This window comes from Prionailurus bengalensis, chromosome A2 (genome assembly GCF_016509475.1).
Source record: "Prionailurus bengalensis isolate Pbe53 chromosome A2, Fcat_Pben_1.1_paternal_pri, whole genome shotgun sequence".
NCBI lineage: Eukaryota > Metazoa > Chordata > Mammalia > Carnivora > Felidae > Prionailurus > Prionailurus bengalensis.
The window spans coordinates 36,781,506-36,804,286 of NC_057348.1; the positions used below are offsets into that span (position 1 = coordinate 36,781,506).

At 41.4% G+C, this 22,781-nt stretch overlaps 1 protein-coding gene across 4 annotated transcripts in view; it reads right to left on the reverse strand.

Annotated features, from left to right (window-relative positions):
* The window catches only part of FRMD4B (FERM domain containing 4B), a 324,025-nt gene that overhangs the window by 249,999 nt on the left and 51,245 nt on the right, over nt 1–22,781 (reverse strand). Inside the window, exon 1 of one of the 4 annotated variants that reach the window (XM_043587913.1) lies at nt 18,675–18,881. The exons of 1 other annotated variant lie outside the window; for it this stretch is intronic. The gene's annotated coding sequence lies outside the window, so the exon portion shown is untranslated. Of the gene's footprint in view, nt 1–17,773; nt 17,900–18,279; nt 18,431–18,674; nt 18,882–22,781 lie in introns of those variants that run through there. 2 more of the 4 variants (XM_043587911.1, XM_043587912.1) reach the window with 2 other exon arrangements.

Here is a 22,781-nt window from a genome sequence, read left to right on the forward strand (position 1 = left end):
GCGTGGGACTTACTGCTGCCACTACTGAAGTCCCCCATCATCCGCATTTGCTTTCTAAGGTTTCAGTTACCTGCACTCAGCCTTGGTCCTGAAGTGGATGATCTTCTTGGCATATTGTCGGAAAGTCAACAGTAACCAAAAACTATGGGGTTAGGGTTAAGGTAAGCGTTAGGGGTTAGGGTTAGAAGTTAGGGTTAGGGTAGTGCCTCCGTCACTCACTCACACCTGATCTCATTGCGTAGACATCTTACCAACTCCCGCCATCACCAGGAGAGTGAGTACAGTACAATAAAATGTTTTGGGAGAATGACCACATTCCCATAAACTTTTTTAGAGTATATTTTTATAGTCGTTCTATTTTATCATTGCTGCCGTTAGTCCCTCACTATGTCTAATTTGTACATTAAACTTTATCCTAGTGAGGTATGTACTAAAAAAAGCATAGAGGATGGCGCGTTTGCTACTGTCCCACTAGAGATCCTGGGGCGTATCACTGGCAGATAAGGGAGGGATGCTGACAAAATGGGACCACAGCACAAAGAGAGCCCACAGGCGGAAGATGTACAACCAAAGGATGCACGTACCAAGGCCTGAAGTTATTTCTGCAAGTGTCAGCCACACCAGTAAATAAGTTACCTTCCTAGCCTATGCCATTCTATGCTGATTACTAGAGCGTCTGTCAAAGAGCAAACACTTAAATGTTAGATCCCATTATTGCTAACATGAAAATAGGTAAACTTTCTCATGCTGCTCTTTCTTTTCTTGCTTTGCTTGGATTATTTGTTTTAAAGTTTTTTTTTTTTTTTAACTACAGGTAATTTCGAATAGATGCAAAAGCAGCGAAGAACGTATAACGAACCCCCATGAACTTCAACAATTATTGACTCATGGATAGCCTTGTTTTGTCTGTACTCCAACCACATCCCCTTTCCCATCTTAATTTGCGGCAAATTTCTGGTATAAACCTTTTCATTCATACTTTTTTCCAGATCCTTTTATAATGTTTCCTTTTGTAGTGCACACTGTTGGTGGCCTGCCCATCATCCATTTCCTCAATCGAAACCTCCAAGGTTTGTTCTTTTTTTTCTCAACCCCTTCCTCTACACAGCTAGAGATACAGGCCTTACTCAAGCCCCTGTGGTGCACCCGTTTGCCTTAGGGATAATTTCATTTTCCTTGTCAGTGCCCGGGTCAGGAATGTGAGTCAAAATTTGTTACTGAAACATGAAGGGAAGACTGCTGGGGAAGCAAGATACGTCTGGGAAATTTTAGGCCCTCCCAAGGCAGCTCAGAAAAAATGGTCTCTCTTTTCCCTATGAATGTTGTCCTGTCTGGACATGATGCTCAGATCTGGAACACTCCTATCTGCAACTGGCTTGAAGAGTAAGCTCATATCAGGTATGGCAGAGGACAGGGAGAAGCACATTGACGCCTTAATGATATTATTGAGCTGCTAAATATGCAACACAAAAACTGTGCCCAACCTCTGAACTTGATGTCCTGAGAGTTACAAATTTGTTTCACTGTTTAAGCCCATGTGTGCCCGGGTTGCTCCTATTTGCTGCTGGAAGCACTTAACTTTCCATCGATACAGACCTATGACCTACACAGTCTGGGTTCTGAAGGCCGAGGAAGGTATCAGTTTAGGATGATGCGCAAAGGGAATCTAAAAGAGATTGGCTTAATCCAGAAAGAAGTTGATTTCTTTCTTGATTTCTTCCTCATAGATGAATTTGCGTAGGTGGTCCCGGCTAAGGTGGCCCTACAATCATCAGAACCACGTTTTTTCTGCCATCCCTAGCCCACAGCTTCCATCTCATCTCAGCCAGCTGCTCAGGAAGAAGACGGCCACCAGCCACTGTGAAGAAGGCAGAGATGATACAGACACTTGACGCCTTTAAAGATACAACCCCCAAATGAATCGCACATGTCACATCTCACTGGCCAGAGCATAGTCACATGGCAACAACCAGCTGCATGGAAGGCTGAGAAATGTAGACAGGATTCTGAGTGGCCATATGTCCAGTTCTATTACTACTTAAAAAAAAAAAAAAAAAAGGAAAAGGAATTACTGGGGCACAGCCAGCAGCCTCTGTTACAGAAACAGGGAGGGTTAATTGATTTGGTTCAACTGACAATTTTTAATTAAAACGACTTCAGAATGTAAACAGGATTTAAAAGACACGTTCTTGATCACTCCCCCAAATGGCATAACAGAATCTATTTACTTCATCCCTTTCATTTCTTCTTTTTAGGTTGAGCTCAGAAGGATTCCAACAATCAGTAATCCTATGCCGGTCCAGTTTATTACCTTGTACACATGAAATTAATAACTAAACATTGCCAACTTCCCTTAATTCCAAATGTCTTTTCCTCAATTAGACTGCATAACTGTGGTTTAATTATATTCTGCTTGATAGTCACCAGAATCCCATAACAAGCTCTTATTTCACAATCTTGTTATTAATCAGAGTAATCCAATTTATGGAAAAGTAAAGACAGACAAACCAAACAAAATGACAGGGCTGGCAAGAAGCACAGTATTCTGCAGCCGGGCTGCAGCAGCTGTCAATAAAGCGTATATAGTTAAGATATAAGCGAGACTTTGATTCCGGGGCAGCAGGCTTTAAATGATGCATGAGAAGCCACCAAAGCAAATCCCTTTCTCCATGGTCCCCTCCGGGTCAAGCACCATGTTTCAATTATAATTTCACCAAATTGCTGTGATGCAGCAAATGTTTCAGATTAATAGCAGTGCAGCACAGCTCTCTGTGGGATGGAATCAGAAAATCTTGTTCAGAGGTTTGCTGAAATATACCCCAAGACACTCAGCTGCAAAACACATTAAAGACTCCAAATGATGGGAATATTTCTGATGTGTATTCCCCAAAGAAGTTACTTTTGCAGAAAACAAGTTTATCATTTGTGGTAGCAAATAAAATTTCTCCACACGGCCAAAGAGGCTTCTTGCAATTACATCAGGAAGGCACCACCACGCGGCTCATTATGGAAATCATATTTACATTAGTAGGGGAGGCTATTGTTTTGCCAAGATGTGTCTCTTTCTCCAGCATGCTCCTAAAGAGCTTGTAAGAAATACTAAATCATTTGGTTTGGCTTTTCATTTCAAATGACGCTATTCCTTGGAAAAAGATTTGTATAGATAGACATTATTTTGAAAATTCTACCTCAAATTACCAGCCAAGGTTTAAGATGATGTCTACTAGGAACTTGCCATGGGTCAGATGGCCACTGCATTACCATACTGGACACATCAGGAATAGAAACCGCCAAATGGACTGCAAGTTTTGCCCATACTCGTTAGTGGCTGTATTCACATTTTCAAGCCTTGAAGGGAGTCTTTGGGAAATTGTATTTTTGGCTAATGTCCTTTGCATACATTATCTTAAAAATAAGAGCAATTTGGGATCTGACTTCTTTATTGAGGGATTGTTCTCACTAACACCATTGCTTATGGTTCTAAGTAAAGGAGAAAGGATGCTCCCTAAAAGAGACGAAGGCTGGAGGAAAAACCTTGGGACTCTCTCTCCAGGAGTAATTTACCTAGTAAGAATGGGAGAAGACCAACCATTAATATACAGCCTCAGCTCTCTTTCACCTTTTCCACTCCTAAACTGCATACTGACAACAAGTGTGCATATTCTCCCTCCCTGTCCTACTCTTGGACTTGACAGGGGTGAGGCAAGTTCCAATCTTCAATCGGACTAGTTGGGTAAGAGTCCCCTATACCACCTCAACTCTTCCCAAATTTGGGCTCCAAAGCCCAGGTATGGGGATGGAATATAATGTAGACCATTTTGGTTCATGTCTACAATGTGGCTTCATTGTCAGTAAAGCTCGTATCTTGATCCCCACCTCACTCCTCCTTCTGAACTTGGAGAGATTGAAATATGATAATCTCTTGCAAACCCCACACCTGGTATGGCTTTCAGAGTCATCTTGCATGTGACCCTAATTTGCCTCCCCAGCCATATCTGTCTTTTTCTCTAGAGTCACCTCAGTACATATATTTCCATTTCTCCAAAACTCTTCTGTTTTTGTGTCTGTTGGAAACTCAACTGATGGTTTGTAATCCAGCTGCACGGGCATGTGGAGTATTTTTTAATAATGAGTTTGAAAACCTGTGTAATTTATGAAAATTTGATACTGCTGAACGTGACATGAAAATTTAGGGGAAAAAGAAGATGAACTCTAGGCAAGAGATTTGAAGGAGTTATCCAACACAAGGTTTAGTCAAAAGGGAGAAAACCTATTTAATTCAACAAAGAGAAGGCTGCTCTTTCCATTGACACCCACAGCAAAACATTATTGATCTTTCAAGCCTGAGCCCTTAGGCCAGCTTCTCTCCCTAGGCTTTTCCCATCCTGCCATATAACTTCTCTTCTTTGTTTCCAACCTTTCACTTGGGTCACTCCAGTCTTCTTCCAATATGCAAATGCTAAAGACCACCGGTAATTTATATAATGGTCAGAATTACCTTCTCTCCTCTCGCTTTCTCATGTTTAGTGTGGTCTTGGCTCATGTACCTGCTAGCGACTACTACGTACATGTGACAGAACCCTGATCCAGCAAACCGAAGTTAATATGAAAGGAAGAAAGAAACGTGGTTCCTGGTAATTCATCTCAGCGTTTCTGACGCCAAAGCTACAAGTTTAAATGCTACACACGTGATTACAACGGCAAATGCTCAACATAGCAAAAACCAAAGATTTACAACTGGAAGATATATTCTAATACCACATAGTTCCATTGTCTTCAACACCAGAACACTGCTGCAGGTCTCATGTGCTATTTTTTTTATGCAGTGATTTGCCATTTTGGCACATTAAGCATATGCCACTGAAGAGGCCACAGTGAACAAGACACAAAGGGTTCTTGCCTTCACAGAGGCTACTATCTCATGGGGCAGATGGGTTGTTTAAGAAGCACATGAGCCAGGAATGGTATGCTATGAATGGAGAAAGAGGGGGTTGTAGGAAATCCCATAGCAGAAGCAATTCATCCAGTCTAAGGATTAGAAAGGTTTTGCGAAGAAAGTGGCTTTTAAGTTTAGACCAAAAGAATGTGTTTGAATGAAAGAGCAAACATCTGGGTGCTAGAAGATAAATTCAAGTTACAGGACTGCCTTAGAACAGCTGGGTGACCTTGGGCATGTACCCTTTCTTCTTAGACTATAGCTCCTGATCCATAAAATAAGTTAGGGTTTGGAGAACTTAATCTGGAAGGTTCCTTCCATCCAGGAAGGAAAAAATTTTTTTATGTTTATTTATTTTTGAGAGACAGAGACAGAGTGAGAGCAGGGGAGGGGCAGAGACAGAGGGAGACACAGAATCTGAAGCAGGCTCCAAGCTCTGAGCTGTCGGCACGGAGCCCGATGCAGGGTCTCAAACTCACAAACAGTGAGATCATGACCTGAGCTGAAGCTGGACTCTTAACTGACTGAGCCACCCAGGTGCCCTGGCTGGTTCCTTCCATCTTTATAAATCCTGAAAGAGACTGCCAGTCATTTTAGTCAATCTTCAGTCCATCCTTTACAACAAAAAGCAACTAACACAAATAAGAGAAAATCAAAGAAATGTCAGTAGGGAGTTTATAATGGTGAAATTGGGAAAACGAATAAGCTGGACCATCATAGGTTCAAATCCCAGTTCTTCCCTTTACTAACTGGGTGATTCTGAGAACATTGCCTAACTTCTCAGGGACTCAGCTTCCTAATCTGTAATATGGGGCGAGACTATTACAGTTGACTGTTGAACAACGCGGGGTTGGGGCGCCAATCCTACCTCACATGTTTGAAAATCTACAGATAACTTTAGACTCTCCCAAAACTTAACTACTAGTAGCCTACTGGTGAGCAGAAGACTTTCTGATAATATAAAAGCAGTTGAGTAATACGTATTTTCCATGTTATATGTATTACATACTATATTCTTATAATGAAGTAAGCTACAGAAAAGAAAATGTTAAGAGAATCATAAGAAAGAAAAATAAATTTACAGGGGTATATCGTATCCAACAACACAAGGGCTCCCAAGCTTCACCTTTTATAACTTCAGTCCTTGGAAAGAGAAAAACCTCAACCTTCAGGGTACCAAGTTCAAGGAACCCAGGAAGAGCTCCAGTTGGTCTCCCTAGAGTCAGGTGCCTGGACAAACCAAGGGTCAAAAGATACAGGGTCCTGCTGTATACAGTGGTTGCTCCTACAGTAAATAGGGAGCTGTATACAGTGGTTGCTCCTACAGCAACTAGGGAAATAGAGCTTGGCTAGGCAATTCCCAAAAGAAGGAGACTGGAGTACAGATGAGTAGAAAATCCAACAAATGTTGACTAGATTTTTATGCAAACTGCTTCTCTAAAATAATGCCGAAGACACCACTGATTGAATAAATGAAACAAATTCTTTTAAAAGCTGAAATTCTGGGGGCGCCTGGGTGACTCAGTCAGTTGAGCGTCTGACTTTGGCTCAAATCATGATCTCACGTGAGACCGTGAGTTCGAGCTCCGCATCGAGCTCGCAGCTGTCAACACAGAGCCTGCTTCAGATCCCCGTTTCTGTCCCCATCTCTCTGTGCCGGTCCCCAGCTCACGCTGTTTCTTAAAAATAAATAAACATTAAAAAAAAAATAATAATAAAAGCTGAAATTCTGTTTAGGGGAAAAACACCACATGGGGTTCAGAAATCACTGAGCATGCATATATTGGCTTTGCTCACGCCGACATAGCCACATGAACCAGTAGTTCAATGCCCAAGTTCAATTCCTTAGACTTCAGTTTGCTTTCTTAGAAGATGAGATGAGTAAAAGCTGCAGTGAGATACAGCACTTGACAAATACCCTAAAGAAACACTGTTGCTAAGAGCTTTTCTGCAGCCCTAAGAATATCACAGAATTAGGTAAACTGGGAATTAAAGGTCATACCCTGGAGATATGTGAAGTGTGTCTGCTCCTGTGCTTAATGATCAAAAACACACTCCCACAGACAGGTGTGTGTTCTGGGAACATGACTAACAAGGAGTGAGAAGGAGGAGGAGAAGCAGGAAAGGGGAGAAAGGACAAGGGAGAAAGAAAGGACAGGGTGAAAAAGGGAAGGAAGTAGGAAGGGGAAAAATGAAGCAAGGAGGCAGGAAAATTAAACCAGTCTGTTCTGGGGCACTGCTGTAACATCTTTCTTTAAAGAACAAATTCCATGCAAGGATTTCACAGTGGCGTTTTTGTTTTTTTGTTTTTTTTTTTTTGTTTTTGGAAGCTCACTGAAAGCAATTTTCTTCTAACTCAAGGATAAAAGCTTTCACCAACGTTTTCTGAGATATTTTAGCGGTGGCAGGAACAGCGAAATCAGTTCAGGGACTGCTCAAGTGTGGGGCTTGTGTCACTGCTTGAGATGACGTCATGGGAACCCCAGAGGGGCCCCTAAACAACACTGCATCCCAGGGTAAAAAGTTATCCTTTTTGGGGCACCTGGGTGGCTCGGTCAGTTAAGTATCCGCCTCTTGATTTCGGCTTCGGTCATGATCTCATGGTTTTGAGATCCAGCCCTGCATTGGGCTCTGCACTGACAGCATGGAGCCTGCTTGGGGTTCTCTGTCTTCTCTCTCCCTCTGCCCCTCCCCCCCTCAAATAAATAAATAACATTTAGAAAAAACAAATGTATTCTTTTGTGATCGTCTTTTAACCCCTCTGAATAGCCCTCAGGCAGTCTCAGTTTGGTGCTATTATGTGTTGAGTCCCTCTCAAAAACCAGTCTATCCCCTGTGGTACAGAGTGAAAGGAGAGCCCTCTGGTGGGCAGGAGGACTGAGACAGAATTGAATAATACTGATGTGTTTTCATTGCCGTTAATACTCTAGTAATGTTCAACTGTAGGGTATGAGTATTGGTAGTCCTTTTATAGTACTTATGTAAAGTTATCTTAGAAATTCTTTTTGAGTTTAAAAAAGGCAGCAAAAGAAAAAGTTCATGAGTGTTAGTACCAGATGTAGCAAACATACAGGAAGTACCCTTTTAGTGACTAAGCATGTAGGATTGTGAGGTTCCTGGGTCAAAAGAGATCCCATGTTCTTAATCCACGTCAATGTGGGAGGAACAGTCAAATATTCTGGGTGGGAAAGAGCACCACGGTATTCTGAGACCTCTGTCAGAGCTTCGAGTCTTAAGAGCTTCTTTTCTTCAGGGCAACATTTTCCCTTACGAAGTGCTTCCATTAATGACAATCATGATTATAAGGATTTAGAGCCCTAAAGAGATTTCCTCTTAAAATCTTTAGTCTAAGAGGATATTGTGGACTCCACAGTAGAAGGAAAGTCTGCCAAGTATCTGTGCTGGACTAATGGAAAGCCTCAAATGGATTGTAGAACTGCCTCACCTCACATTAATGATACAACACTGAAAAATATGAGACCGTCTTGGGAACTGCTCACCAAAGGGGCACTGCCCTGCATTTCATGCTGGTAAGCTTCATGAGGAGAAGACAAGAAAACCTGGAAACTGTTGGTGGAAAAATAGAGGATTGCTTTGCCAACTCCTAAAAATAAAAGCAATAAATGTTAGCCAACTGTGGATCCGTAGAGTTATTTTTAAAATCAACCGAAATAAAATGGAAGACTTAATTTCCATTATGATGACCTTATTGCGAGCCCTGAATTGATTATTTCATTTGAAAGAAAATGCATTTAAAAATAAAAGCCAGTTACATCCAACACATAAATAATGAAACCACAACACTGCTCAGTGAGCCTTTTGTGGGTTCAGCTTGCAGATTTGGTTCTCCTTGAAACAAAATATATTTTAGCCCTGTTTTCTCTTTATATATGAAATCATGGCAACCATGTTTATTGCATTCTCTTTTTTTCTTTGGTCCTAATTCTTCATTAGGATTCCTCTTCTATACCCTTGTGGTACAGGTCTTTCAAAAATACTACCTAAATCCATTTAAGCAAAGGGTGGGATATTCTGAGCAAGAAATGAGAGGTTAAAAATCACCTTACCGCCTTTATTTAGTATCTGTCACAGACAAGATCTCATGGGAGGTACTATGCTATGAGCATTTCATTTTAATGAGGGTCCAAGACAAATACACAAAAAGCGAAGAGTAAGGGAAGAGAGATTTCTTCTTTAAGGAAGAAACATAAGGCTTTACAGGACTAAGTGCCCAGTCAACTTTCCACAGGGGCTGGGGTGGGGGATATACCTCAGTGAAGGAGGTTTGGCCTGGAACCAAATACAGAGCAGTGGTGCTGGCATAAACACACACACACACATCTTGGCTAAATGGGACAGCTCAAGAGAGCAAACATACATAGTTGCCACGTGGGAATAGAATTTTTCCGAGTTGGCTGGAAATCTGTATGTTTGTTTGTTTTCTCCTAAATGTAAAACCTCAGGTTTTTAACTGCAGGCAACTAATTTAAAAAAAAAAAAAATTAACATCATATGGATGAAAGAAAACATCTGTAAACTGGATTCAGCCCATGGATTGCCAGTTTGCAATCTCCACCATGTAACTAAGCCATTAAGGCTTGAGATTTGAACCCATCATTGAACTCTGAACTAACCAGAAGAAAGAGGATTTGTATTGTCTTGAAAGAAAGGGGATATTTCTATAAGGAGAAGGAAAAGAGAGTAAAAAATATACTATGTGGAGGGCAAAGGGTGAATGAAACCCCAAAGCCAAAAAGGTAAAGACATGTCCAGGAAACAATGAATGGGTTTGTCTGGTGAGAAGACAAACTCATGTGTGGAAGAAGTCAGAGATCAGGCTTGGAAAGCAAACGAAAGACCAGGTGGACAAAAACCCTGAAGTTTAAGCAATGAAGCTTAGGTGTTATCCTATCGGCAATGAAGATCTAGGGACCCAGAGACTGAGGCAGTCAAGGAGGTTTTCCAACAAAATTAACCCAATCTATCTGGAAGATAAAGAAATTCCACGGGAAGTGTCTGATCAGAAAGTTACCGCCCTATGTCAGGAGATTCAGCTGGAGGCCAGAGGAATGGAAATCTCATGGATGAGATAAGACCTGCAGCAATGGATAAATCCACAAGACTGATAAACTGTTTCCTCTCAGAAGATGCCAGAGATAACTCTTCTGTTTGGGATCTTCAGTATTAGTAGGTGTCCTAGTGCAAATATCCAGGAAGACATTTGGAGCCTGAGTTTAGGAGACAGTCCAGGGACACTGATGCATTTTGGAGTGTTTATCCCACAAGGGAATGGTCCAGGAAGAAATTCCCCATGGGAAAGGCTTTAGAGGGGAGCATGAATCTTGGAGGATGAATGCCCAATGTCTATGTTTCTTCCAGCGTACTTCAAAACCTTTCTAACTTGAAAAATCCTTGCCCTTGAATTTGTGTGATCAAGTGATCTCAAATATCTACACATTCTATTCTACTCTATTCTATTCACATTGTTGTATATATCACCCAATTGACATGTGTACTGAAATCTCTAAATCTCATCTCTTCAACCCAGCTTATATTTTAAGACTAAAAAGGAAAGAGAAAAGAAAAGAAAAAAAAGAACTGTAGAATAGATACCGCCCTGTCAAGAATGGTTAAGATATAGTCCTATCAAGGGTCTAAGAATTACTTAAGATTCTTTCCAGTACTGTAAGTAAGAAATACCAGAGTCTTCATCCATAAATTCATTTTATAGCCATAGAAAATGAAGCCCCCTCAATCCAGAATTTATCTGACAGTTACCAGCTGCTTTACTCCCCCACCAGAGCTTGGCTTTCTGAAGTCTTCACCCCATGTTAGAAAAATGCCATCATTTTTGATGCCATGCATTAAAAATGCATTCTCCTGAAAGCCTAGAAACAAACTCTAATGTTCATAGTCAACTGACTTTCTACAAAGGGTCCAACATGGTTCAATAGGGAAAGAATAATATTTTCAACAGATATTGGGACAAGTGGATAGCTGCATGAAAAATAATGGATTTGGTCACTACCTTGTAGCATAAACAAAAAAATAACTAAAAGTACATTGCAGATCTAAATTTAAAATAAAAACTCTAAAACTTTTAGAAGAAAATACAGTGGTAAATCATAGTGCCTTTGAGATTTCTTAGGCATGATCCCAAAAGCAAAAGCAAAAAAAGGGAATTTCAATAAATCAGACAACATTAAAATTAAAAATTTCTGTGCCTCAAAGGGTACCATCAAGAAAGTGAATAGATAACCTGCTGTCTTGGGAGAAATATTTGCAAATCATATGTCTAATAAAGAACGTACTTCCAGAATGCAAAAAGAAATCCTATAACTCAATAATAATAATAAAAAGATAGCCCCACCAAAATATAGGCAAAGGATTTAAATAGACATTTCCCCAAATAAATAGGCATATGAAAAAAACATTCAGCGTTATTACTCATTAGAGAAATGCAAATTCAAATCATGAGATACTACCTCACACTCACTAGAGTGGCTGTAATCAAAAGGACAGACAGTAATAAGAGTTACCAAGAATATGGAGAAATTGTAACCTTCACACATTGCTGGTGTAAATGTGAAACAGCATGGTCAGTGTGAAAAACAATTTGGCAGTTCTTCAAAATGTGAAACATAGAGTCTCCACATGACCCAGAAATTCTACTGCTGGGTATTTAACCCAAGAGAAATGAAAACATCCGTCCACACAAAAACTTGTACACAAATGTTCACAGCAGCATTATTCGTAATAGCCCCAAACTGGAAACAGCCCAAATGTCTATTAACTGAAGAACGGTTATCTAAAAAGTGGTATATCCATATAATGGAATATTATAAAATACTTACAGCCTTACAACATAGAAAAACCTCAAACACGTCATTCTAGGGAGGTCAGAAAAGATCACAGATTGTATGATCCCATGTCCAGAATAGGCAAGAGACAGAATAGTACAGAGACAGAAAGTAGGTTAGTGGTTGCCTAGGTCTGGAGTGGGAGTTGAGAATGTGGAAAGTGACTGCTTATGGGCACTAGATTTCTTCTAGTGAATGATGAAAATGTTCTAAAGTAAGATTATGGCAACAGTTGCCCAACTCTGTATATATACTAAATGTCACTGAACTGTCACCATACATATATCAAATTGGTAACATTTCAAATGTATAAACATTTTCCATGGGATGTTGGTATGTAAATTACATATCACTAAAGTTATTTAAATTTTTTTTAATGTTTATTTATTTTTGAGAAAGACAGAGACAGAATGCGAGTGGGTTAAGGGCAGAGACAGAGAGGGAGACACAGAATCTGAAGCAGGCTCCAGGCTCCAAACTGTCAGCACAGAGCCCGATGTGGGGCTCGAACTCACGAGCTGTGAGATCATGACCTGAGCAGAAGTCGGATGCTCAACCAACTGAGCCACCCAGGCGCCCCTACACCTCACTAAAGCTATTTAAAAAGTACATCTGCACCATATAGTGCTACTAGCCAAACAGGGACTTCTATTATTTTTAGTCTTCTTTCTTTAGGTCCCTGAACCAATCCTTCCCTTTGTCAGTAATGCTTTCACTCTGTTCACCACGAACTGACCCCTCTTATCTTTCAGAACAGCTGCCATGTTCCTGTCTCTCAAAACACATGCCTGTTCATGTCTCAGGCACTGGCAGTGATGCTTCCTTCCTGGAAAGCTTTTCTCCCAGATATTTACAAGGCTGCCCCTTTCCCACCATTTTGGTTCAGTATAAAAGCAAAGACTTGGGTATCTTTAGCCCAAGCAGCCCACAGTTACCACCTTCCACCCGTTTTGCTTCATGGCATGCGTCTGTCCCTAAGCTGGCTTCTGTGTTTATTTCCATATTCATAGCTGTGTTTGTTTGTCTGTTTATGGATATACTAGAGCTTATGCTCCCTGAGGAGAGGAGATGGGCCCTCGCTTTCTCTACCACATGAAGTCTGTAATTAAGAATTGCTAGCTACCCAACTTTTAAGACAGATGGAGCCATCATTAAGATGCTTGGTTCTGCCCTTGTAATCATGTCAGAGTAAGCAGTTAAGTTAGGTTTTAACCTGATGCCTGGAGGCCAGCAACAAGGAAGTCATGGCCAGTTACTGGGAAAGTCAGAGAGGCCTGTCCTGGCAGCACTCCATGAGAAGGTGGATCACACCAGACAGGCCCAAGATGGCAGATACCATGACGGGAAACCCCTGACCAAATTAGGAAGAAAAAGTGGGAAACCCTGCTTCCAAGAAATATCTGCCCTAAGTAGTGAATATTCCACCCCCTGGTTAACAACTGTCAATGAAAGATAAAAACCTAACCCCCCGGGGCGCACATCTCTCTCTCTCTCTCTCCTTCTTGAGTTCACCTGCTCTCACATCTGGAGAGTGTACTTTTGCTTTAATAAACTTTTCCAGTTGTGTCCCTCGTTCGCTGTGCTGTGTTTGTGCTTGAATTCTTTCTAGTGAGGAGATCAAGAACCTTCGATGACAGCTTTGGAATGGGCTGGGTCAAGGCTCTAGGGCCCAGGGTCTCCCCATTTCACCAGGAAACAATAGAGTAAAAAAAGGAAAGCTTTCCTTCCTCCTCTCCAAAACTCTACCCTCATTCACGCCCCAGTTACCCTGAAAAGCAGCAAGGATTTACTCTACAATCTTTTTACAGAGAAAGCCTCTCACCAAAAGAATGATTTCAGGAAAATGGATTCCTTTTCACCTGGCTGGCTTGATGACAATATATTTCAGTAAAACTAGAGTCTCAAGCAAGATTGATGAGAGGAGAGAAAAGCAAATAACAGAGGCTAGCCCACACTTCTAAGCAAAGGAAAATCAAAGCTGGGCTCCAACAATAGGTGTCAGGAAGCCACCCAGTGTTGTGCTGTGTTGCTCCTTTTAGTTTGGAGTCCTCCCCTTAGCGATTACCCAGAGAAAACGATGATGATCACTCTGGGAAACAAAGGAGGAGAATGAAGCATGGCAGATTGTGGAGTTTCTCAAATTTATAGCTGCCTTTGTGCGGGTAGCCACAAAGCAGCAAGCCCTTCAATCTTTGAAAAAGAAATACAGAGAGAAAGAGAGGTGGTGGCTGGGTCGGGAGAGGGAGAAAGAAAGGAAAAAAGAAAAAAATTGTAAACATAAGAGTATATCTTCACCTAACATTCTTCCGGACAATAAGAAAATCAAAAGAAAGGAAATGATAGGAATGAAAGAAATTTTATATAAAAGTAACATATCTATTGATTTCTCTTCTGTAAAAAAAAGAAAGAAAACAGGGCTAAAGTTACAAAGACAGAGCCATTCAACTGGTGCTTGATGCCTTTCTAACCTGGGACAGTATTGGCGAACAGCATAGTCAATAGGAAAAACGTCAGCAGCCTCTTCACAAGTTAGCTGTTCCATCATGAAAGACATCACATCCAAGTAACTCAAACCAGGGTCCCCAGAGAGATGAAGACCAAGTTCAGATACAGCAAAAAAGCTCATGCTATTGTAACCATGTCTCCGGGCCTGAACGTTTTAAAGACCCAGAGCATATCTGAGCCAACCGCTCAAATATTGAGGACTGGCATTCAGGAAATGTCCTCATGCTCACGCAAGAGGAGACCAGAGATCACGAAGGGATCCTTGCACCTAAGCCTCTTCCTCCCCCACTTCTGCCCTAACCCTGACACATCCCAGATGTTCTGCCAAAAACAAGTTTAGCATCCGCTTATCATAGGCTCTAGCCTTAGCCCTGCAATTACATCCTGCCTTGGCAGGAACCTGAACCTGGCAATCAAGACTCCCTCTGGTCTTTGATTTCTGCATCTTGTTTGTTTGGGGAGGCAGCTGAGCAGGGGCAATGACCACATACAGAAGCAAGGGTGTGCAAGACCTGCATCTGAATCCTGGTTTGAGTTTGGGCAGCTGGCAGTGTGTCCTTGGTGAAACAGTGCCAGGAATCTGTCTTTATGGGGATATGGAGCATCTGGCAGTTCCTGGCACTCCAGAGGTGTTGTTCTGTTTAAATGAAGTTTTTGAGATTTTTCCTGCAGTAGAAGGGTTTACTCTGCCCAAAGGACAAACTGAAAATGACCAGATGCCCACAGCATGGCAGTGGTGAGGAGCACAGCATTAGGAATCAAATGAGATTTCTGTTTCTGGGAATCCTTTGGTCAAATTCCTCTTTACGATCTGAAAACGCCTTAATACTCAGGATTTACTTAATGACGCTGCATCGGCCGCTTGACACAAAGGGGAAATCCGGAAACTTACTGTTACGCTGGGTTCTAGTGTTCTAACCATTTCCAACAAAGGAGAACACAGAGAGGGAACAGCTAATGTTTGTAAAACTTCTCCAGGGAAAATTCTGGGGACTGTTTCTATTAGAGCATGGTGAGGGGCCTGCCCATCTAACTGACTTGAAGTTTGACTGCACATCACTGCAAGTGATGACTTCTGTCCCAGGGGAGTTAACAAAAGGGTCAGGGCATCTCCTTCCTTGAAAGAGTTACCTGTGTCATTGGGCTTGCTCCAACCTCTGACCCAGAGAGCTGGGCCAACTCTGGAGCCAGGCCTGCTTAGATGTAGGAGAACAAATTGCTCTGCGCACAGGGCTGTGAGCACTGGGGACCATCCACACGGCTTGGTATAACTAGACGGGCGGAGGGATAAAACCTCTTCTCTTACAGTTGATTACATTTCTTCAGCCTTCAAAGAATCCAAGTAAGACCTAAAGATTCAGGCCATCTCTAATTTGGGCAAGATTTTTATAACAATGGGTTCAAATTCTAGCTCGATAAGATCCCAGCTGGACGGTGCAGAAGGAGTTACTTTTATCCTGTCCCTTGGTTTCTTTATCGATAAAATGGGGATAACAGCAGGATCCACCTATTAATAGAGGATCATATGATGCTGAACATATTGTATAAATGATCAGATACCACACACAGAGTGCCTAACCTCCAGTGATGGCACTTTGTGATGACTAGGGGCTACAGCATACTGGTGCTCTCCGAAAGGAGGACCAGCTGATGTGAAATATATTTAAATTACCTGATGTCCCAATAGCAATTTGGCCTCAAGGCAATTTGCCCAGCATGCTCTAAGATTGAACCCTGTTGCTCAAGCTGATTAAAAAAATATGGAGGGCATGATCAATAAAGCCGTTTAACAAAACATAGACGGACTTGCATCAAATCCTATAGCATAATTCCAACTAGACTCCACATCATTTTAAGAAGAAATATTTTATTTGTTGTTACATGAAGTTACTCTCTGTTATGTTGGTTTTTTTTTTTTTTTTTTTCTATTCAGTACACAAAAAAGAAAAGGGAGAAATATGTTCAAGAGGAAAAACAAGGCTTAAGGACTGAGAGGTAAATGCTCTTTGGCAGAAATGAAATCCAGTACAAGATAGTGAGGAAGCAAAACTCATGCTTCTGAACCAATGTCACTAAAGCAGTCTGCTGTAAGGTTTGAATCAAAAATCAAAGGTTATGCATGTAGGAAATCCCTGTTCTTAGATGTTTCGTGCTTCAAGTTTCATTTTGCCATGAGCAGGAACACACATACAATTATTAACTCCCAACCTCTTCATTGTCTAAGAGAAATAATTTTTCAAAAACCTGAATTTTTCTTCTCTCTCAAAACGTCATCTATCTTTTGTTTCTTCTATTTTAAACAACTTCAGACAACATGTTCTTTTAGGGCTTGGACCTACAGTCTCCAGAACTCTAAATTCTCTAAACACTTCTGGATCAAGCCAGACGATCAAAAGACTGAAAACATGTGGCATTTTGACTTCACAGAGTCATTTGTTATTATTATTATTGTTACTATTTTACATTCTTATTCCCTTGGCTTTTATCAAAGGCTGATACAAGAAGCACCATGGTGACAAAGACATATGTACAAGGGCACGCACTGCAGCAGTTTCCAGTAGGAAAAATTAGAAATATGATATTCTACACGTCCATCAGTAAGGGTACTGGTTAAAGGAATTAGGGCACATCCATATAATAGAATACTATGTGGATATTAAAACAAATGACACAGTGTTATATGTACTGATATGGAATGACTTCTAATATATATTAAATTAAAAAAAAAAACAAGGTGCAGGGGCACCTGGGTGGCTCAGTGTTGAGCGTCTGACTTTGGCTCAGGTCATGATCTATGGTTGGTGAGTTCGAGTCCCGCATCAGGCTCACTGTCGTCAGTGCAGAGTCCACTTTGGATCCTCTGATCCCCTCTCTCTCTGCCCCTCCCCTGCTCAGGGTCTGTCTCTCAGAAAATAAACATTTTAAAATAAACACAGCACAGAAAAATGTATATAGAGTGCTCAAAATTGAAACATACACAGACATACATGCACATACATACATACAAACATGGTCGCACATGCATAGAATATCTCAGACTTGAAATCAATGGCTGTCTCTCAAGAGAATCTCAGAAGCAAAGGTTAAAGTGAGAAATATTTTTTTTTTCACTAAATACCTTTGTGTGCTTTGCCTCTATTAAAAAATTAACCCAAAAGGAATGGCTATTAAGTTCATTCTGACCCTGTGTGCGTCACAAAAACCAGCTCTTTAAAATGTTAATTGGTGGGGCACCTGGGTGGCTCAGTTGGTTAGGCATCTGACTTCAGATGGCCTCATGATCTTATGGTTCACGGGTTTGAGCCCCGCATCAGGCTCTGGGCTGACAGCTCAGATTCTGTGTCTCCCTCCCTCTCTGCCCCTCCCCTGCTCATGCTCTGTCTGTCTCTCTCTTAAAAATAAATAAAAACATTTAAAAAAATTTTAAATAAAATGCTAATTGGTGTCCCACAAAAAAGTATCTTCTACCCACCTTGGTGACTCACAATGCACGTGCTATATTCGAGTCTCTGAGAAGGTCGGCAATTAAGAATCTTGTGTCATTTAGTTGAACCTCAAAGTTCTCAAATTTCTTGATCATAGGACTTCCCCATTTTTTTTTTTTTGAGAGGCATTATCTCTGAACACCTCATCCTGGCAAATATAACATTGCAGCATTTATTTTAAAAGGCTTTGGCCACCAAGGCAGGCACTATCTCTGACAGGAAAGAATTTAGCAAATCAGGTCACCTTTATTTACTCTTAGAAATGAATACACTTCCTATGCCGAAATCATAGGAAGTCTGTACTGAATTAGAACTTTTTCACACTTCAGCAGCCAAGAGACAGGGAGCAGATGTGCCTCAACTTTCTCATTTTTAGAATGGGTATAACAGCACCTGCTGCGTGGGGCGGGGGTTGTGAGGTGGAGATTAGATAGCCTGTATAAAAATGCCTGTCCTAAGTGACACGTAAGAGAAGTCAAACACTTATTAGTACCTGCTACACTTTCTTCTCTTCTAGGCCAGCAGTTTCATACACACGTGGGGCTGTTTCCAAGAGGCAGTGGGGTAAAGATGAAGGTAAACCCGACAAGAACATCCGGGAGCCTGGAGGAATGCCGTCAATGGGTCTTTGTACAAAGAACGAAGTATCTTTTTTTTTTTTTTAAACGTTTATTTATTTTTGAGACAGAGAGAGACAGAGCATGAACGGGGGAGGGGCAGAGAGAGAGGGAGACACAGAATCAGAAGCAGGCTCCAGGCTCCGAGCCATCAGCCCAGAGCCCGATGCGGGGCTCGAACTCACGGACCTCGAGATCGTGACCTGGGCTGAAGTCGGACGCTTAACCGACTGAGCCACCCAGGCGCCCCAGAACGAAGTATCTTAATCACCTTTGTTGCCTGTGACCAGAAAGGTCAGCGGAGAACGAGACTCCAGGGGTGAAGGCCGTAATAAGCTGTTCTATTCACCATCATTCAATAAATATGTTTCTGGCTTTGGAAAGATTAAACGCAGCTATAAATGAGGTGGCTCTCTTATCTGCTGCTAGTTGGTTGCTGCAGAGACCATTCTATTTGTAAACATTATCCAGGATTAAGCTTGGTGTTTATTCACCAGCTGCCTTCGCTGCAGGATCCGTTCACATAATAAGGGAAAACCGTGAGTAGATTTTACCCAGGTGGCCACCCCAAGAGTTTAACAGCTATGCTGGATTAAAAACCACAGTATGTAGAAAACAAACTTTCACTTATCTTCAAATTCTTAAAGGATGGGAAAAGTCCGGTGAAATAAGATGATGCGCTTAACGATACTCAGCTGCCTGTGTGCTGTGAAACCTTGGGTCACAATTCCACTGACTTAAGAATTTTTCTGGATTTTAACCACTTTCAAGAGGTTCATAGTGACAGAAAGTTACTTAAAAATAGGGCGAAGCGAAACAATTTAAAGAGGCTATCTGCCACTGATGGGTCTCTGTTGATTTTCACTAATGCCACACTACCGGGAGTTTCTAGTTGAGAATGATAAAGATGGGGGCACCTGGGTGGCTCAGTCGGTTGGTTGGGCATCTGACTTCAGCTCAGGTCATGATCTCACAGCTTGTGAGTTCAGGCCCCACATCGGGCTCTGTGCTGACAGCTCGGAGCCTGGAGCCTGCTTCAGATTCTGTGTCTCCCTCTCTCTCTGCCCCTCTCCTGCTCATGCTCTGTCTCTGTCTCTCAACAATAAATAAATGTTAAAAAAAATTAAAAAAAAAGAAAAGGATAAAGATTGATACAAGTAAATACAATTAGCTCCCTTTAGGAATATCACTGCCCACGAGAGTCTCAGGCACCCAAGAGGATAGAATCCACAAGGAATTGTTCTGTAGAGAATTAGGAGTAGCAAATACTTCCAGGTGTCACAGGAACACAAAAGAAAAGCTTTGTAGTTCAAAAGATGAAGAGCAGTGACCCTTCAATGGACAATAGAAGTAATTAATGTGCTCAAATGATAGACTGGATCAGAAGTGTTGGATATTTGAAAGTTTAGAAATTATGTGCATAATCTTTGAACCAGCATTTTCATAGTTAGACATGTATTCAAAGGAAATAATTAAGATGTGTACAAAGATTAATTTATAAGATCATCATGCATCATGAAAACAGCCCGAATCACTAACCCATCACTAACAAATGGATGAATAAAATGTGTCCATAATATGGGATATTCAGCAATAAAAAGAAATGATGGTCTGATAGTGCTACAACATGGGTGAACCTCAAAATCATTATGTTAAGTGAATAAAGCCAGTCTCAAAGTACAACATATTATATGATGCCATTTGTATGAAATGTCCAGAATTTGGACAAACCTAGAGATACAGGAAGTAGATTAATGGCTGCCTGGGTCGAGGAGGAGTGGAGAGGGGGAGAAGTATGATGGGTATAGGTTTCTTTTTGGAGTGACAAAAATACCCTAAAATTAGATTTTGGTGACAGTTACCCAACTCTGAATCCACTGAAAACCATTAAATTGCACACTTTGAATGGTTGAATATTATGGTATGTAAATTATAGCTGACCCTTGAAAAATGCAGGGGTTGAGGGTGCCAAACTCTCGAGGTTAAAAATCCAAGTACAATTTTTTTAAGTTTATTTATTTATTATGAGACAGATAGAAAGAAAGAGCAAATGCACGTGAGCAAGGGAGAGGCAGAGAGAGAATCTCAAGCAGGCTCCGTGCTGTCATGGGGCTCGAACTCACAAACAGTGAGATCATGACCTGAACTGAAACCAAGAGTCCAATGCCTATCCTACTGAGCCTCCCAGGTGCCCCTCAAGTACAATTTTTGACTTTCCCAAAACACAACTACTAAAATCCTACTTTTTTTGTTGTTGTTGTTGTTGTTGTTTTAATTTTTTTTTTCAACGTTTATTTATGTTTGGGACAGAGAGAGACAGAGCATGAACGGGGGAGGGGCAGAGAGAGAGGGAGACACAGAATCGGAAACAGGCTCCAGGCTCTGAGCCATCAGCTCAGAGCCCGACGCGGGGCTCGAACTCCCGGACCGCGAGATCGTGACCTGGCTGAAGTCGGATGCTTAACCGACTGCACCACCCAGGCGCCCCTGTTGTTGTTTTTTTTAAATTAATGTTTATTTTTTGAGAGAGAGACAGAACACAAGCAGGGGGAGGGGCAGACAGACAGGGAGACAATCTGAAGCAGGATCCAGGCTCTGAGCTGTCAGCACAGAGCCCAATCGATGTAGGGGCTTGAACCCACGAGCCAAAAGATCATGACCTAAGCTGAAGTTGGATGCTTAACCGACCGAGCCACCTAGGCCCCCCCTAACAGCCTATGTTTGATTGGAAGGAAGTCTTACCAATAACATAAATAGTTAATTAACACATATTTTGTACGTTATATGAATTATATACTGTATTCTAACATTAAAGCAAGCTAGAGAAAAGAAAATATTAAGAAAGTCCTAAGGAAAAGAAAATGCATTTATAGTACTGTATTATAAAACATACACGTACAAGTGGACCTGTGCAGTTCAAACATGCGTTGATCAAGGGGCAACTGTCTATCCCAATAAAGCTGTTAAAACTATTACTCATCACAGTGTTGCTTAAAATAGAAAAGAAAATTGAAAAAAGAAACCATAAATAACCAACAATAGGGTTGGGTGCATAAATTACTCTGAGCCTATAAGATGTTACATAGCCACTAAAAATAGGTCCACAGAGGGGCGCCTGGGTGGCTCAGTCGGTTAAGCGTCCGACTTCAACTCAGGTCACGATCTCGCGGTCTGTGGGTTCGAGCCCCGCGTCGGGCTCTGGACTGATGGCTCAGAGCCTGGAGCCTGCTTCCAAGATTCTGTGTCTCCCTCTCTCTCTGCCCCTTCCCCGTTCATGCTCTGTCTCTTTCTGTCTCAAACATAAATAAACGTTTAAAAAAAAATTAAAAAAAAAATAGGTCCACAGAAGAATGTACAATGATTCAATTAGGTAAAATATGTCTATGTATATGGAGTCTTTATGAAAAGGTCTAAAAATATGCCAACATATTTCTTACAGTGATCTTATATGAATCTGTAGGATTAAGGATGAATTTTTTCCTCTTTGCCGATTTAAACACAATGACCATGACTTTCACAGCAATAATCACATGTAATATTTTACTGAGTACTCATGATGTGCAAGGCAGGGCCTGGGCTAAGTGACCGGATGTACTGCACTTACTCCTCCAACAGCCCTATAAAGCAGGCACTATTAACTGCTATTAGTTCACAGATGAGGCCAGTAAGGTTGCAGGAGGTGAATTTACTCAAGGTAGCACAGTCTGCTAGGTAGCAAATACTAAGTCTTAACTGCTGGTCTCCAAGGTGGAGAGCATACACCCCCAACGACGTGTGCAAGGTGGGGTACAGAAATACTCATTAAACTTCTGCTTATATACTTTTGTCTCACCCTTAAAGCTTGTGTTTGGGACATGTTTTCTACTGCAAGATAACCCATTTGCTTACTTTGCGTCAGGCACATTTCTAAGGGCTTTGTAGATGCTCAGGTAATGCTCACAGCAACCTGAGCTACAGAACCCAAGCTCTTACCTGCCATGCTACTGTGCACAACAAGCAATTTACAAGTAAATATGCAAATTGTAGTTTGCTGGAAGTTTTAAAAAAATTTTTAACATTTACTTATTATTGAAAGAGAGAGAGCATAAGCAGGGGAGGGGCAGAGAGAGAGGGAGACACAGAATCTGAAGCAGGCTCCAGGCTCTGAGCTGTCAGCACAGAGCCCGACGCGGGGCTCGAACCCACAAATCATGAGACCATGACCTGAGCCGAAGTCAGACACTTAACTGACTGAGCCACTCAGGTGCCCCAAGGAAGTTGTTTTGTTTTGTTTTTTTAATTAGAAGATATATAACTGAAAATATAACTGTGTCTTACACATACATATTTCCAAATAATAAGAGAAGATAGAAAGTTGGACTTCCTTTTTGGGAGGAGG